The following is a 14580-nucleotide window of genomic DNA, read 5'->3' on the forward strand; positions in this document are numbered from 1 at the left end:
TTTATCTGCTGCTAGGAGTTCTTGAGCTATCTGATTCAGGGGCTTGGGGGGGGGGGGGGGGGGGGGGGGGGTTGTGAGCTTGTCAACCAAAGCAAACAGAGTGTGAGTATTGTTGAAGCTCTTACTGATGATTTCTGAAAAGTGTTGTTGTCTAGCCCTGACTAACTCTTGGTTAAAATTACAAAGACTTTGTCTGTAGAGGTCATAGTCAATTTGGAGTTTAGTTTTTCTCCGCTTACGTTCTGCTTTACTACACTTTGATTTAGAGGCCTTAACCATTATTGTGCTCCTCCACGGTGTTCTAGGTCGCCTCAAGATTGTCTTAGTTTTAGTGGGAGCTGTCGACAGCATTCATGACATTTGAGATTTTACAGGTGAAATTATCCAAATGTTCATCAACTGTCTCAGCATTCACAGTTTGTGGCACAGCAATGGTCTCCATAAACTTAGTGGCGGTACTCTCATTTATGTACCTTTTCTTAAAAGACATAGAGGTTGTCTGAACTTTTGGAAGAATCTGTAATTCAAAGAATACACAAAAATGGTCAGAAATAGCCATATCCTTAATGTCAATTGATAGAATTTCAACATCCTTAGAAATGACCAGGTCTAAGATGTGACCTTGAGTGTGGGTCGGACTCTTAATATGTTGAGAGAGGTCAAATGTGTCAAGTATAGCAGAGAGTTCTTTAGATTTTTTTCCCATGAATGTTAAAGTTATGAATAGTTGTCAGTACAAATAACTGACAGCAGTTCTGAAAAGTCCTCCATAAATGTTCTATTGTATTATTCTTCTTTTCCTTTTGGCTTGTCCCTTTAGGGGTCACCACACCGTGTCATCCTTTTCCATGTAAGCCTATCTCCTGCATCCTTCTCTCAAACACCAACTGCCCTCATGCCTTCCCTCACGACATCCATCAACCTTCTCTTTGGTCTTCCTCTAGCTCTCTTGCCTGGCAGCTCCATCCTCATCATCCTTCTACCAATATACTCACTATTTCTCCTCTGGACGTGTCCAAACCATCGAAGTCTGCTCTCTCTAACTTTGTCTCCAAAACATTGAACCTTGGCTGTCCCTCTGATGAGCTCATTTCGAATTTTATCCAACCTGGTCACTCCTAGAGAGCGAACCTCAACATCTTCATTTCCGCCACCTCCAGCTCTGCTTCCTGTTGTCTCTTCAGTGCCACTGATTCTAATCCATACATCATGGCGGGCCTCACCAATGTTTTATAAACTTTGCCCTTCATCCTAGCAGAGACTCTTTTGTCACATAACACACCTGACACCTTCCTCCACCCGTTCCAACCTGCTTGGACCCGTTTCTTCACTTCCTGACCACACTCACCATTGCTCTGGACGGTTGAGCCCAAGTATTTAAAGTCCTCCACCCCTGCTATCTCTTCTCCCTGTAGCCTCACTCTTCCTGCAACAACTGCATCTTTTTGTCCTTCACCAAGGCCAGTGTTTTCTTTTTGGGCCGCTGAATGACGTACATAGTAAAAAATATTGGCAGCCAATAAGTTAACCCCTTGTCTATTTAGACAGAAACCTTGTTAAGATGCCTGCGCTCCCAAAAAAATGCAGAAATTGTCAATGAAACTCACGGATAGTGCAGTACACACTTCTTTGAGCCACTAATTTAATTGACTGAGCCTAGAGAAACATTCATCTCCAAATCGTACAACTGGGAGAGGTCCACTAATAAAAACCTCAGCATCCAAACATTGCACTTTTGTTAGGAGATCAATGAAATCTCGCTTCAGTACCTCTATTGCTGCTTCAGAACATCCTTGGCCCCTGTGTGTATAATGACACATTTCACAGTTGGGTGCTGATTAGTGAGATCCAGCATCATGGATATCAGACACCATGTCATTGGTAAAACACAGTACTTTGGTGTTCTTCTCACTGCAAAAACGTTTCACATCCTTGACAGCTCCATCACCAACTATTAACGTTTGGGGGCCATTTTTTTTCTTATATGATTTAGTTTCATACCTTTCATGGGTAGTGGGGGATGAGTATTCTTGGCCAAGGTCTTGTAAAAGTGGCTCAAATCTATTTGTAAGTCTGATGTCAATGTTTTGCATTGACTCGCGTCCTTTTCTCTTGCCCTTCGCTGTAACGACCGTCCACAACTGCTCACTTGGGGTTGAAGCAGCCCGCAACGCAGGCCAGCTGGATTTCTCGGTAATCTGCTGGTGTTGTGTCTCCCCTTTTAGATGTTGTCCCATATCTTTGGGCTTTGCTCCCAGTAAATTCCAGGGAGAACTGCTGGATGGTCATTACCGTTTCCACAGTCCACATCCGTCCTCTTTGTTGTGATAAGTGGCTGTCTGTTAGCACACTTCTGCTCACCATTTTGAGACATCAGTAGGGTGGTTTCATTCCCCGACTGCCCATTTACATCCACATACACTTCAAGACGGTGGATTTTCGTTTCCAGGATTAACATCCTCTGCAGCTGTCCATGATAGTTGTCAGTGCGAAAGGGAGGCATCTTGATTGCTGGTCTTGTTGCTAATAGCAGGCTTGTGCTAATTAGCAGGCCACGCTCACATCATGGTGAGATGGTATCAGAAAATATTGGAATATAGCAACAACTGACTGTATCTACAAAAAAAAGTACAGTTCCACAGTGGGCAATACCATGACAGGGAGCGAGCGCATGCTGTGAAAATGCGAGAGATTGCGTGATTTCCGAAGACGGAAAAACATGGTGGCGCCCCTTGCATAGATGAGAAAAAGCAGCTATTACTATTATTACAGCAATTATTATTAAGATAAAATAAAAACAGTACAGTTCCACAGGTTTAAAAATATCCAGGAGTCGCTGCTTCTAATTTTTTTTTTGAAGAAAAACAAGCTTATCAGCAAGAAAAAATGTCAACAGAAGCAAAGCAAGCAGAGCGAGCAAAAAAACGTCTGCTTTGTACGAGAGCGAGAATAGAGAGAGTCTAGATATTTGAACACAAGTAACATTACAATGGTCATTTGTAGAGGGGGTGGGGGGGTGGGGGACACACACACACACACACACACCCGGTGAGGACATGCAATAACTAACCAAGAGAACAAGAGAGGACAGAAAAAATTAGTGGTGCTACTGAAGAGTGGTGCGGTGGGATTCCTTTTTAGTGTCTAAACACCTCTAAGAACCTGTGAGTTGATATGTTAGTATAAACTGTGTTGTTGTTAGTGATCCCAGTGGAAGTAATTAAAGCCTATCGTGTGTCTGTCAAGATTATTACTGAATGAACACCATATCACATACATGTTAGTGAACTGAGTTGCTGAGCTGGCTCATTGAGGAAGGGTGAGCCGAGTCAGCGAACCCATCCAGCAGGGGACCCAACCAGGGGGACGCCACCGACCCCCCAGGACCCAGGGAGGTCCAGAGCCCGACCGAAGCGCCGCGACCAGTCCCAAAGGGAGGGGCACGGGCACCAGACAACCGCCCCCTCTACCCCCAGAGAGCATGGGGGCCCCACCCACGCAGGAGCAAGCAGCCACCAAAAAACGGTCATACCCCGCCAAACCGACCCCATGTTAAGCGCCCGTCTGGATCAAGAATGGGCGAGGGCGCCAAGAGAGGGGAGAGGAAGACGGGACCCAAAGGCGGACCACCACCCCTCTGCGGCCTGACAACCGGTGGGGGTGAGGCGAGACGCTCACAGGGCAATACTGACCTGCAACCGTCACCCCCACCCATGCCATGTAGTGCATTAAAAATCCACGGGAGAAAGGCATGGCCGAGTGCCGTGACACCTGGTCGAGTGTCCTCACCAGCCCCCCCCCCCCCACCCCCAGACAGGTGTATGATGCATTAAAACTGGAGGACCGGCAGAGTATTAAGAGAATATAATGTCACGGTTAGGGTTTTTGAAGGCGAGAAAGGCAAGGCAAAAACGTGGAGGACCCAAGTGCAGGGAAGCAGGGAGGCAAGGCAAGAGTCTCCAAAAATTGTGTGGCACAGACAGAGACAATGACCTAGAAACACCCTGTATGTCTTTAATCACAACCTGTCTTTTTGTGGCTATGATGTGGGCAATACCATGACAGGGAGCGAGCGCATGCTGTGACAATGCGAGAGATTGCGTGATTTCCGAAGACGGAAAAACATGGCGGCGCCCCTTGCATAGATTAGAAAAAGCAGCTATTACTATTATTACAGCTATTATTATTAAGATAAAATGTATCTTTTTTCCTTTTTCAACGACAGATAGTCATTTTGTTCTTTTTTCTTTTTCTTCGCCAGCTTCGCGAGCAGCGGTAACTTGTGGAGCGCCACTTGCCATCCGCGCAGCTACGTCAACGCCAACTCGTCTGTCATGGAGGATCCGAGCCATCGCGTTGAGTTGCCGCTGAAGAGGAAAAAAACTGATTCTTCCACTTCAACTGAGGATTTACTTGATTCGACAGAGATACAGACGTGTGTCCTCCTCAATCGAAAAGAAATTGTCAATTGCACTTGATTTGCTTCGCCAGGAGATCACCGAACTCAGAAAGAGCTTGGAATTCACACAACAACGGGTCAAGGAGCTAAGTTTAGATAATACTGCGATCCGATCAAACATGATGTCAACGTCATCAGCACTACAGACTCTTAGACTGGAATATAAACTCATGAAAGAAACTACGCTGGACATTCAATCAAGAAGCATGCCCGACAATCTCATTTTCTCAGGCATTCCAGAAAATGCTCCGGAAGACCCCGAGGTGCAGTTTATGATGTCCGTGCTCAAGATACAGCAAGATACAGTCGAGAAGATTACTTTTCACCGTGTTCACCGATTGGGAAGCCCTCGCCCAGGAAACCGACCACGTCCCAATCATTGCAAAGTTTGAACACTTTCAGCAAAATGTTTTTTTTAAATCAAAAGGTCGGGAGCTCAAAGGGACTTCGTTTGGAATGAACGATCAGTTCCCCAAGGAAATCAACGAGAGGTGTAAAATCTTGTACCCGTTGATGAAGAATCACCACGACAAAGGCAAACCAGCGTGGCTAGTTGTCGATAAACTATGTCAACGGCCAACTGTTTCGTGATGCCAACGTCACGCCCTGGCTCTTCTAGATAAGTACTTACACTACTAAATTTAAAACAGACCAACTCCTATTTCAAGAAACTCACGTTACTGAGTCAGAAGAAAAATGCCTCATTCACTCTCATTTCACTCAGGTTATCTCCGCCTTTTATAACTGTAGACAAAGAGGAGTCTCAATACTAGTCCATAAAAGACTACTTTTTACAATCAATAGTACAGTAGCAGATCCAGAAGGCCGATATATAATTATACAGGCTTCAATATTTAACAAGCTTTACACAATCGTCAATGTATACTCTCCAAATAAAGATGATCCAGCCTTTTTTCACCTGCTCTTTTCACACTTGTTAAACTTGTCAATTCTATAGTTATCATGGGAGGTGATTTTAACCTTACGCTAAATCCCCTAATACATATATGTCAAACTCACATAAACACATAAACAAACAACCACTCGCACTCACTCTCACACCTACGGGCAATTTAGAGTCGTCAATTAACCTAGCATGCATGTTTTTGGGATGTGGGAGGAAACATCCTGGAGTAACTACACACAGGCATGGGGAGAACATGCAAATTCCGCACAGGCGAGGCCGGATTTGAACCTGGGTCCTCAGAACTGTGAGACAGATGTGCTAACCAATCGACCACCGTTGCAATTAACAAAAAATTACAAGAGAATAATTTCCCTTCGAGGAGTTAACAATGAAATCAAAATCAAAATAATTTCACGTATTGTCCATAACGAACACCATGTTCAAGCATAATGGTGTCCACACGTGCACTTGGCACCAGGACACCCTAGGTCGCAGTTCAATGATTGACTTTGTGGTCGTGTCATCGGATTTGTGGCCACATGTCCTGGACACTAGGGTGAAGAGAGGGGCGGAGCTGTCAACTGATCACCACCTTGTGGTGAGTTGGCTCCGATGGTGGGGGAAGATGCCGGTCCGACCTGCCAGGCCCAAACGTATTGTGAGGGTCTGCCTGTCAGAAGGAGTTTCAACTGCCACCTCCGGCAGAACTTCACCCAGGTCTCGGGGGGCTGGGGGGGACATTGAGTCCGAGTGGACCATGTTCCGTGCCTCTATTGCCGAGGCGGCCGACCGGCGCCGTGGCCGTAAGGTAGTCGGTGCCTGTCGTGGCGGCAATCCCCGAATCCGTTGGTGGACACCAACGGTGAGGGATGCCGTCAAGCTGAAGAAGGAGTCGTATCGGGCCTTTTTGGCCTGTGGGACTCCTGAGGCAGCTGATGGGTACCGGCTGGCCAGGCGGAATGCAGCTTTGGTGCTTGTTGTAGCAAAAACTCGGGCATGGGAGGAGTTTGGTGAGGCCATGGAAAAAGACTTTCGGACGGCTTCGAGGAAATTCTTGTCCACCATCCGCCGTCTCAGGAGGGGAAAGCAGTGCACCAACAACACTGTGTATAGTGGCGATGGGGCGCTGCTGACCTCGACTCGGGACGTTGTGAGTCGGTGGGGAAAATACTTCGAAGACCTCCTGAATTCCACCGACACGCCTTCCCATGAGGGGGCTCTCCTATCTCTGGGGTTGAGGTCACCGAGGTGGTTAAAAAGCTCCTCGGTGGCAAGGCCCCGGGGTGGATGAGATTCGCCCGGAGTTCCTCAAGGCTCTGGATGTTGTGGGGCGGTCCTGGTTGACATGCCTCTGCAACATCGAGGAAAGGGCCTCTGGATTGGCAGACTGGGGTGGTGTTTCCCCTTTTTAAGAAGGGGGACTGGAGGGTGTGTTTCAACTACAGGAGGATCACATTCCTCAGCCTCCCTGGTAAGGTCTATTCAGGGGTGCTGGAGAAGAGAGTACGTCGGGAAGTCTAATCTCAGATTCAGGAGGAGCAGTGTGGTTTTCGTCCTGGCCGTGGAACAGTGGACCAGGGCTACACCCTCGGCAGGGTCCTCGAGGGTGCGTGGGAGTTCGCCCCAACCACTCTACATGTGTTTTGTGGACTTGGAGAAGGCGTTCGACCGTGTCCCTTGGAGAGTCCTGTGGGGGATGCTTCGGGAGTATGGGGTACCGAACCCCCTGATACAGGCTGTTCGGTCCCTCTACGACCGGTATCAGAGCTTGGTCCGCATTGCCGGCAGTAAGTCGGACTCGTTTCCGGTGAGGGTTGGACTCCGCCAAGGCTGCTCTTTGTCACCGATTATGTTCATAACTTTTATGGACAGAATTTCTAGGCGCAGCCGAGGCGTGGAGGGGGTCCAGTTTGGTGGCCTCAGAATTGCATCTCTGCTTTTTGAAGATGATGTGGTTCTGTTGGCTTCATCAAGCTGTGACCTCCAACTCTCACTGGAGCAGTTCGCAGCCGAGTGTGAAGCGGCTGGGATGAGAATCAGCACCTCAAAATCTGAGACCATGGTCCTCAGTCGGAAAAGGGTGGCGTGCCCTCTCCAGGTCAGGGATGAGATCCTGCCCCAAGTGGAGGAGTTCAAGTATCTTGGGGTCTTGTTTACGAGTGAGGGAAGAATGGAACGGGAGATTGACAGGCGGATCGGTGCAGCGTCTGCAGTGATGCAGACTTTGTATCGGTCCGTTGTGGTAAAGAAAGAGCTAAGCCGAAAGGCGAAGGTCTCAATTTATCAGTCGATCTACGTTCCTACCCTCACCTATGGTCACGAGCTGTGGGTCGTGACCGAATAAACAAGATCCCGGATACAAGCGGCCGAAATGAGTTTCCTCCGCAGGGTGTCCGGGCTCTCCCTTAGAGATAGGGTGAGAAGCTCGGCCATCCGGGAGGATCTCAGAGTAGAGTCGCTGCTCCTCAACATCGAGAGGAGCCAGATGAGGTGGCTGGGGCATCTGATTCGGATGCCTCCCTGACGCCTACCTGGTGAGGTGTTCCGGGCACGTCCCACCGGGAGGAGACCCCGGGGACGACCCAGGACACGCTGGAGAGACTACATCCTTCGGCTGGCCTGGGAACGCCTCGGGATCCCCCCGGAAGAGCTGGATGAAGTGGCTGGGGAGTGGGAAGTCTGGCCATCCCTGCTAAAGCTACTGCCCCCGCGACCCGACCTCAGATAAGCGGTAGAAAATGGAAAATAATAATAACAACAATAATAACGAGTGACATGTCATCACACTGTGCTTTGTGCAAATTAATTTAGCACATTTCCCACAGGTCATGCTTGTCTTGACATCATCAGATGGCCTGCAGACCTGGCGCCTCTTCCTATTTCCCCCAGCAGAAACCTTGAAACAAGAGGACCATGATTACTTTACTATGGTGTGTTTTTGCTGATCCCAAGACACACGCAACCCGCACTTATACAAACACACACACACACACACACACATTTTTGCTGCATTGTGTGGACCACGTTCTTTGAGTTCTTTGTGTGGTCCACCACTTCCACTGTAGCTGGAATGATGCAAAACACATAGCTTGTCATATACTGCCCTGAAGTTGCATTATTGGAGCCGGAAGGGCGCTTTGCGTCCTCTCTCTCTTCCACCTCCCCTCTCTGTTTTCAGTACCTGTCTCCAATCAGCCTCATCACCACCGGTATATGAGCCTGCCTCTTCCAGGAAATCCTCGTAAAAGTAGTGCAGTTACTTCCAGTGGTACCACAGCCCATTTACCTCACGTAAGCAACTCTATTCCTCGGTCCCTTTTTTGACTCCCCTGTCTCCTTGTTCTCAGTGTTTTCCCCCCGTTTTCCTGATCCACGTCATTCCTGCCGCCCAGCCAGCCGCCTGTCCTCACCACTGCCTGCCACCTGTTCAAAACACTGCCTGCCAACCCACCTAGGACCACCACCATTTCCTTTCCTCAATAAACTGTTCATCATTTTACATCTGCCTCCGCCTGCTCTTGGATCCAGCTACTCCCCATATGTGACAGAATACTTTGGCCATTATGGATCAAGCATCTCCGGAGGCACTGATGAATGCACTCACTGTCCAAGGAGCCCACATAGGAAGACAAGAAAAGACTCCAAGAACTCATGGAATCCCTACACTCCCTCACACAACAAGTATCCCTCCTTTCCTCGACGATGCTATTCAAACTTCCACCTGTAAGTACGCCTTCTGAGCCCGCAGCCTCAGAGCCACCCTGCCTCCTGTACAAAGAGCCTCATGTCCCGCCACCAGAGCCCAACTCCGGGGACCTAGGTGCATGTAGCCAGTTTTTACTCAATTACTCACTCGTTTTCAACCTTCAACCATACAATTATCCCACCGAACAATCCAAAGTAGTTTATGTCACTAACCTCCTCTGCGGCAAAGCAGCTAAATGGTCCACTTCCTTATGGCAAAACTCCTCCCTGGTACTCCACTCATTCCATTCCTTTTCCAACGAACTCCGTAAAGTGTTCGATCACCCCGTTCATGGCAAAGAACCCACCCGTCGTCTCCTCACGCTCACGCAGGGCGCTAAATCAGCAGCAGAATATTCCATAGAGTTCCGGATATTGGGGGGTGAATGTGGGTGGGATAACGCGGCACTTTGGGGGATTTTTTTTTTTGAATGGCCTTTCCGAGCAGCTCAAGGATGAGCTAGCAGTCCGGGACGACACTCCTCTCTTGAGGATCTCATCGGCCTTTCCATCCGTCTGGATAACAGACTGCGAGAGTGAACACGAGAGAAGGGGGTTCGCTCACGCAAAAGCCCTCCCACACCGAGGGCCGCGCCCTCAGCTTCACACCCGCCTTCCGCACTTCCGTCACTCCCTGTAGCCACCGAAGAGCCCATGCAAATTGCAAAGACACGGTTAGATCCACAGGAGCGTCAGCGTCGTATCACCCAGCGGCTGTGTATCTACTGCAGTCAATCCGGTCACTTTATTTCCTCGTGTCCCTTCCCGGTCCAAAAGACCAGGCTCACCTCGACATTCACCTTGCTTATTTCAGGAAATCACCATGAGAACATCTCTCTTTTTGTTATCCCTTCCCCAGATACCCCATTTAGTCCTTGGAATTCCCTGTCTCAAAAAACATAACCCCACCATAGACTGGACACAATTAGCCATCACCGGATGGAGCCCTCACTGCCACTCACACTGCCTGCTCTCAGCTATACCTCCCTCTGGTAAACCGCCACCCTCTTCCACGCCCGTTTACCTCTCCAGAGTCCCTGAAGAATATCATGATCTCTCTCCCGTGTTTCGTAAAGACCTGGTCATTTCTATACCCCCCCCCCCCCCCCCCCCCCCCACCCCACCGCCCATATGACTGTGCAATTAATCTCCTGGGGGCCTCTTCCCTCCAGCTGTCTCTACAACCTTCCTCTTCTCCAGTTGGGGCCGGCTTCGTTTTTGTTGAAAAGAAAGACACCACTCTCCGCCCATGTATCGACTACCGTGGTCTCAATGATATCACCGTGAAGAATAAATCTCCACTTCCCCTCATTGACCCCTCATTTGAACCCCTCAGTGACGCTCAGGTATTCACTATATTGGATATATGAAGCACCTACCACCTCATCTGTAACCGAGAGGGGGACGAATGGAAGACCGCCTTCAATAACCCTTTCGGACACTTTGAGTATCTGGTCATGCCATTCGGTTTAACCAACACCCCTGCATTTTTCCAAACATTTATTACTGACGTCCTCTGTGACATGCTCAACCGGTTCATGTTTGTATACCTCGATGACAGTCTCATTTTCTCCCGCTCCCCCGAAGAACACCGCATCCATGTACGCAAAGTCGTAAAGGAACTACGATCTCGGCAACCGAGAGCTACTGGCCATTGTATGGGCCTTGGAAGAGTGGAGGCACTGGCTGGAGGGGACTGAACTACCATTCATCATTTGGACAGACCACAAGAATCTCTCTTACCTCCGTTCCGCCAAACGCCTTAACCCTCGACAAGCTCACTGGGCTCCCTTCTTGAGCAGGTTTAATTTCAATCTCTCCTTCCTGCCCTGTCTCGACTTTACTCACACCCCACCAGCCCCGACAAACCGGAACCCATTCTTCCTTCCTCGTGCTTTGTTGGAGCAGCCACTTGGCAGATCAAACACGTGGTTAAGGAGTCCCAAAATACTCACCCGGATCCCAAGACTGGGCCTCCAAACCACCTGCTCGTACCAGATTTCGCACGCTCTGACGTTCTACAGTGGGCTCACAACCCGCACCATTCACTTCATCCGGCAGCATTTCTGGTGGCCCAGCCTTGTTCCAGACACCCGGGAGTTCATCCAAGCCTGCTCCGTCTGTGCCCAAGGGAAGTCTTCACACCTGCCCCCAGCTGGGCTGGTGCGTCCATTGCCTATCCCTAGCCGCCCTTGGTCCCATATGCTCTGGACTTCGTTACCACTCTACCTCCTTCTGAAGGTAACTATAATTCTCACTATTGTCGATCGCTTTTCCAAATCTGTCCATTACGTATCCCTACCCAAACTACCATCCACCTTCGAAACTGCTAACCTCCTTGTCCAGCATGTCTTTAGACTCCACGGTATTCCCATCGATATTGTCTCTGACAGAGGTCCTCAGTTCTCATCCCTGGTATGGAAGGAATTCTGTAAAGCGGTGGGCGCAGCAGCCAGCTTGTCGTCAGGATATCATCCGCAGACCAACGGCCAGACGGAGCAGGCAAACCAATCCCTCGAATCAGCCCTCCGTTGTGTTCCCACACGCAACCCATCCTCCTGGAGCTCATTCCTCCCATGGATTGAGTATGCCCACAAGTCCCTCACCAGTTCCGCTACCGGTATGTCCCCATTCATGGCTTGCTATGGTTGCCAACCGGCATTATTCAAAGAACAGGAGCAGGCAGTGGCAGTGCCCGCAACCAAGGAACATCTCCAGAGAATCCAGCCAGTGTGGAAAGACGTGCGGCGTTGACCCGGTCCACTGCACGCAATAAACAGCTGGCGCACCGGCATCGCTCCCCGACGCCCGAATACAAGGTGTGCCAATCTGTCTGCCTTTCTTCTCACGACCTTCCACTTCAAACTGAATACTGTAAGCTCACTCCCCGTAAGATCACTCCCCCTTTCCCAATTACCAAGATCATCAGTCCCACTTCTGTCCAGTTGAAGCTTCTACAGTCCTTAAAGATTCACCCAACCCTCCACGTCTCGTTGCTCAAGCCTGTCTCCACCTGCCCCCTAAGTGATGTATGCTCCTCGCTGACGCCACACTGCTGCCTTTTCTTCATCATTCCAAGGCTTCCGATGAAATTTCTTTCCGGGAAATTTTTTTTGATCCGTACCTGAAACAGAAATTAGAAATGAAGAAAGGTACTGGCATCCTCATTGAAAATTGTGCAGTCCTATATACACAGCAAAAACACAATCCGACAAAGTGAATCTATCCAACTTGTAGTGAAAATATTTTACGGTACTTATTTTTAATCGTTTTGACTGTTTTTGCCTAAATTTTCAGGAAAAAAATACCTTAAAGTCTTTTTTTCCTTTTTTATGTAGAGAAGATAAAACTGTCTTAAAATAAGTACAGTAAGTTGTTTTTTCTTTTTCCAACTAGTAAGGTTTTGTGTTTTTGCAGTGGATTGGACTCATGGTTTTCTGCTATATTCTCTTGCCAGTATTACAGAGCTGCCAACCTATAAAAGTTCAATACAATTCACAAAAAATCACGTGAAAAAAATGTTCTAAATTTCCATATTTTTAAATTATGGCAAGAACATTACCACGGGACAGTTATTGCTGTATATTATGTATTAGGATAAAAATAAGTCTGCATACTGTTCAATTGCACAACATTATTAATGTAAAATCATAATCTTATTAAATTATGGCTTCAACATTTGTGATTTGAATACATTTATTGCCCCAAGCTTGTGATGGAAGACGCAGTTGCAGCCTGCATCAAAGTATGTAAGAGTTCACCGTGCCATCGTCAAAATCTCTGTCTGTGGATTAATTAGCCTTTGCAGAGTCTGTGTTGAACAGTAGTAAAGAAAGCAACCTTCGACTTCGTGACCCACCATCGAGTTAAACCGCTAACCAGCTGCAGTTGAGGCAACACAGTGGAAAAGAAGGAGATTTAACGTGGATGTGCCTTTTTTCCCCACACAATTTAGTGTTAATTTCCTTTAATTCATGAATTTTGTACTGGTTAGCGTCTGAAGCGTCTTGGTGACCGTGACTGTTGAATGCTGGAATTTTTTTTTTTTAATATCTGGAACAATGAGTCACTGATGGTGTAGTGGTACACTCGCCTGACTTTGGTGCAGGCAGCGTGGGTTCAGTTCCCACTCAGTGACGGTGTGAATGTGAGTGCGAATGGTTGTCTGTGTCTATGGTTGCCTGTGACTGACTGGCGACCAGTTCAGGGTGTAATCCGCCTTTCGCCCGAAGTCAGCTGGGATAGGCTCCAGCGTCCCGCGACCCTAACCAGGATAAGCGGTGTTGAAAATGGATGGGTGGATGGATCTGGAACAATGAGTGTTACGGGCAGATTGAGTATGCGTTCAGTAGTTTCCGTAGTAGTTTTTTTAGTCCGAATTTCGTGTTCGTGTAGTAAGTGTAATTTAAAACATATTAAAAATATATAGGTCTAACACAATTTGACATGATTGTTACACCACATCAGTGGGACGAAACAAAACTAAGATGACGGAAGAAGAGGTTACCAGTTTTCTCAGTTCTTTTTTTGGTATCAGCATTGAAGTCCTTAGTCAGATTGTCTTGTTCTTCTGCAAGAAAAGAAGATTATTATTATTTATTCAAGTTCATCCTACTGGCACACACAATATATCATAGCACAGTGCCCCTGAAATTGATCTGAAGTTAGATTAATACCTTCCGAATCTTGAACAGACTCAGAAACCCTCCTAGACTTACTTTCATCAGAGGATGGTCTTGGAGTTGAGGTCTTTTGAGTCATAATGTCTAGTTCTTCTGAAAGAAAATATTAAGAAGCATTAACTCCAGTTCATCCTGGTATCCCACTGACACATACACTAGTATACCATATCACAGTACTCCTGCATTGAATCAAAGGTTCATACCATCCATCCATCCATCCATTTTCTGAGCCGCTTCTCCTCACTAGGGTCGCGGGCGTGCTGGAGCCTATCCAAGCTGTCATCGGGCAGGAGGCGGGGTACACCCTGAACTGGTTGCCAGCCAATCGCAGGGCACATAGGAACAAACAACCATTCGCACTCACAGTCATGCCTACGGGCAATTTAGAGTCTCCAATTCATGCATGTTTTTGGGATGTGGCCATTTGTATCTTGAACAGGCTCTGAACCCCTCCTTGACCTCTTTTCTTTGAAAGATGCTTCGAGAGAAGACAAACCGCAAGAGAACATGATCACTGTACGGTGTGTAAAATTACACAGTAATAAGATTATACAGTATTACATGATTATAAACTATAATGGAACAATTACTCCACACAAGTGGGAGGAAACAAAAATAAGATGACAGTTTACCTGTTTTCCCAGTGCTCTTCAGTAGTTCTGATGGTCTTGGAGTGGGGGTCACTCGAGTGTGAATGTCTTGTTCTTCTGCAAAAAAAACATCACATACACATTAACTCCAACTCATCCTACTGATAGATTAATTAACACAGTATACAATATATCAGT

At 47.7% G+C, this 14580-nt stretch overlaps 1 long non-coding RNA gene across 1 annotated transcript; it reads right to left on the minus strand.

The window, feature by feature from the left end:
- Positions 1–10267: 10267 nt before the first annotated feature.
- On the minus strand, positions 10268–13886 carry LOC133466282 (uncharacterized). The gene is made up of 3 exons (XR_009784909.1): positions 13829–13886; positions 13618–13680; positions 10268–12234 (listed from the first exon to the last, which is right to left on the minus strand). It is a non-coding gene; the product is annotated as an uncharacterized LOC133466282 (long non-coding RNA).
- Positions 13887–14580: the final 694 nt, after the last annotated feature.

This window comes from Phyllopteryx taeniolatus, chromosome 2 (assembly GCF_024500385.1).
Source record: "Phyllopteryx taeniolatus isolate TA_2022b chromosome 2, UOR_Ptae_1.2, whole genome shotgun sequence".
Classification (NCBI taxonomy): domain Eukaryota; kingdom Metazoa; phylum Chordata; class Actinopteri; order Syngnathiformes; family Syngnathidae; genus Phyllopteryx; species Phyllopteryx taeniolatus.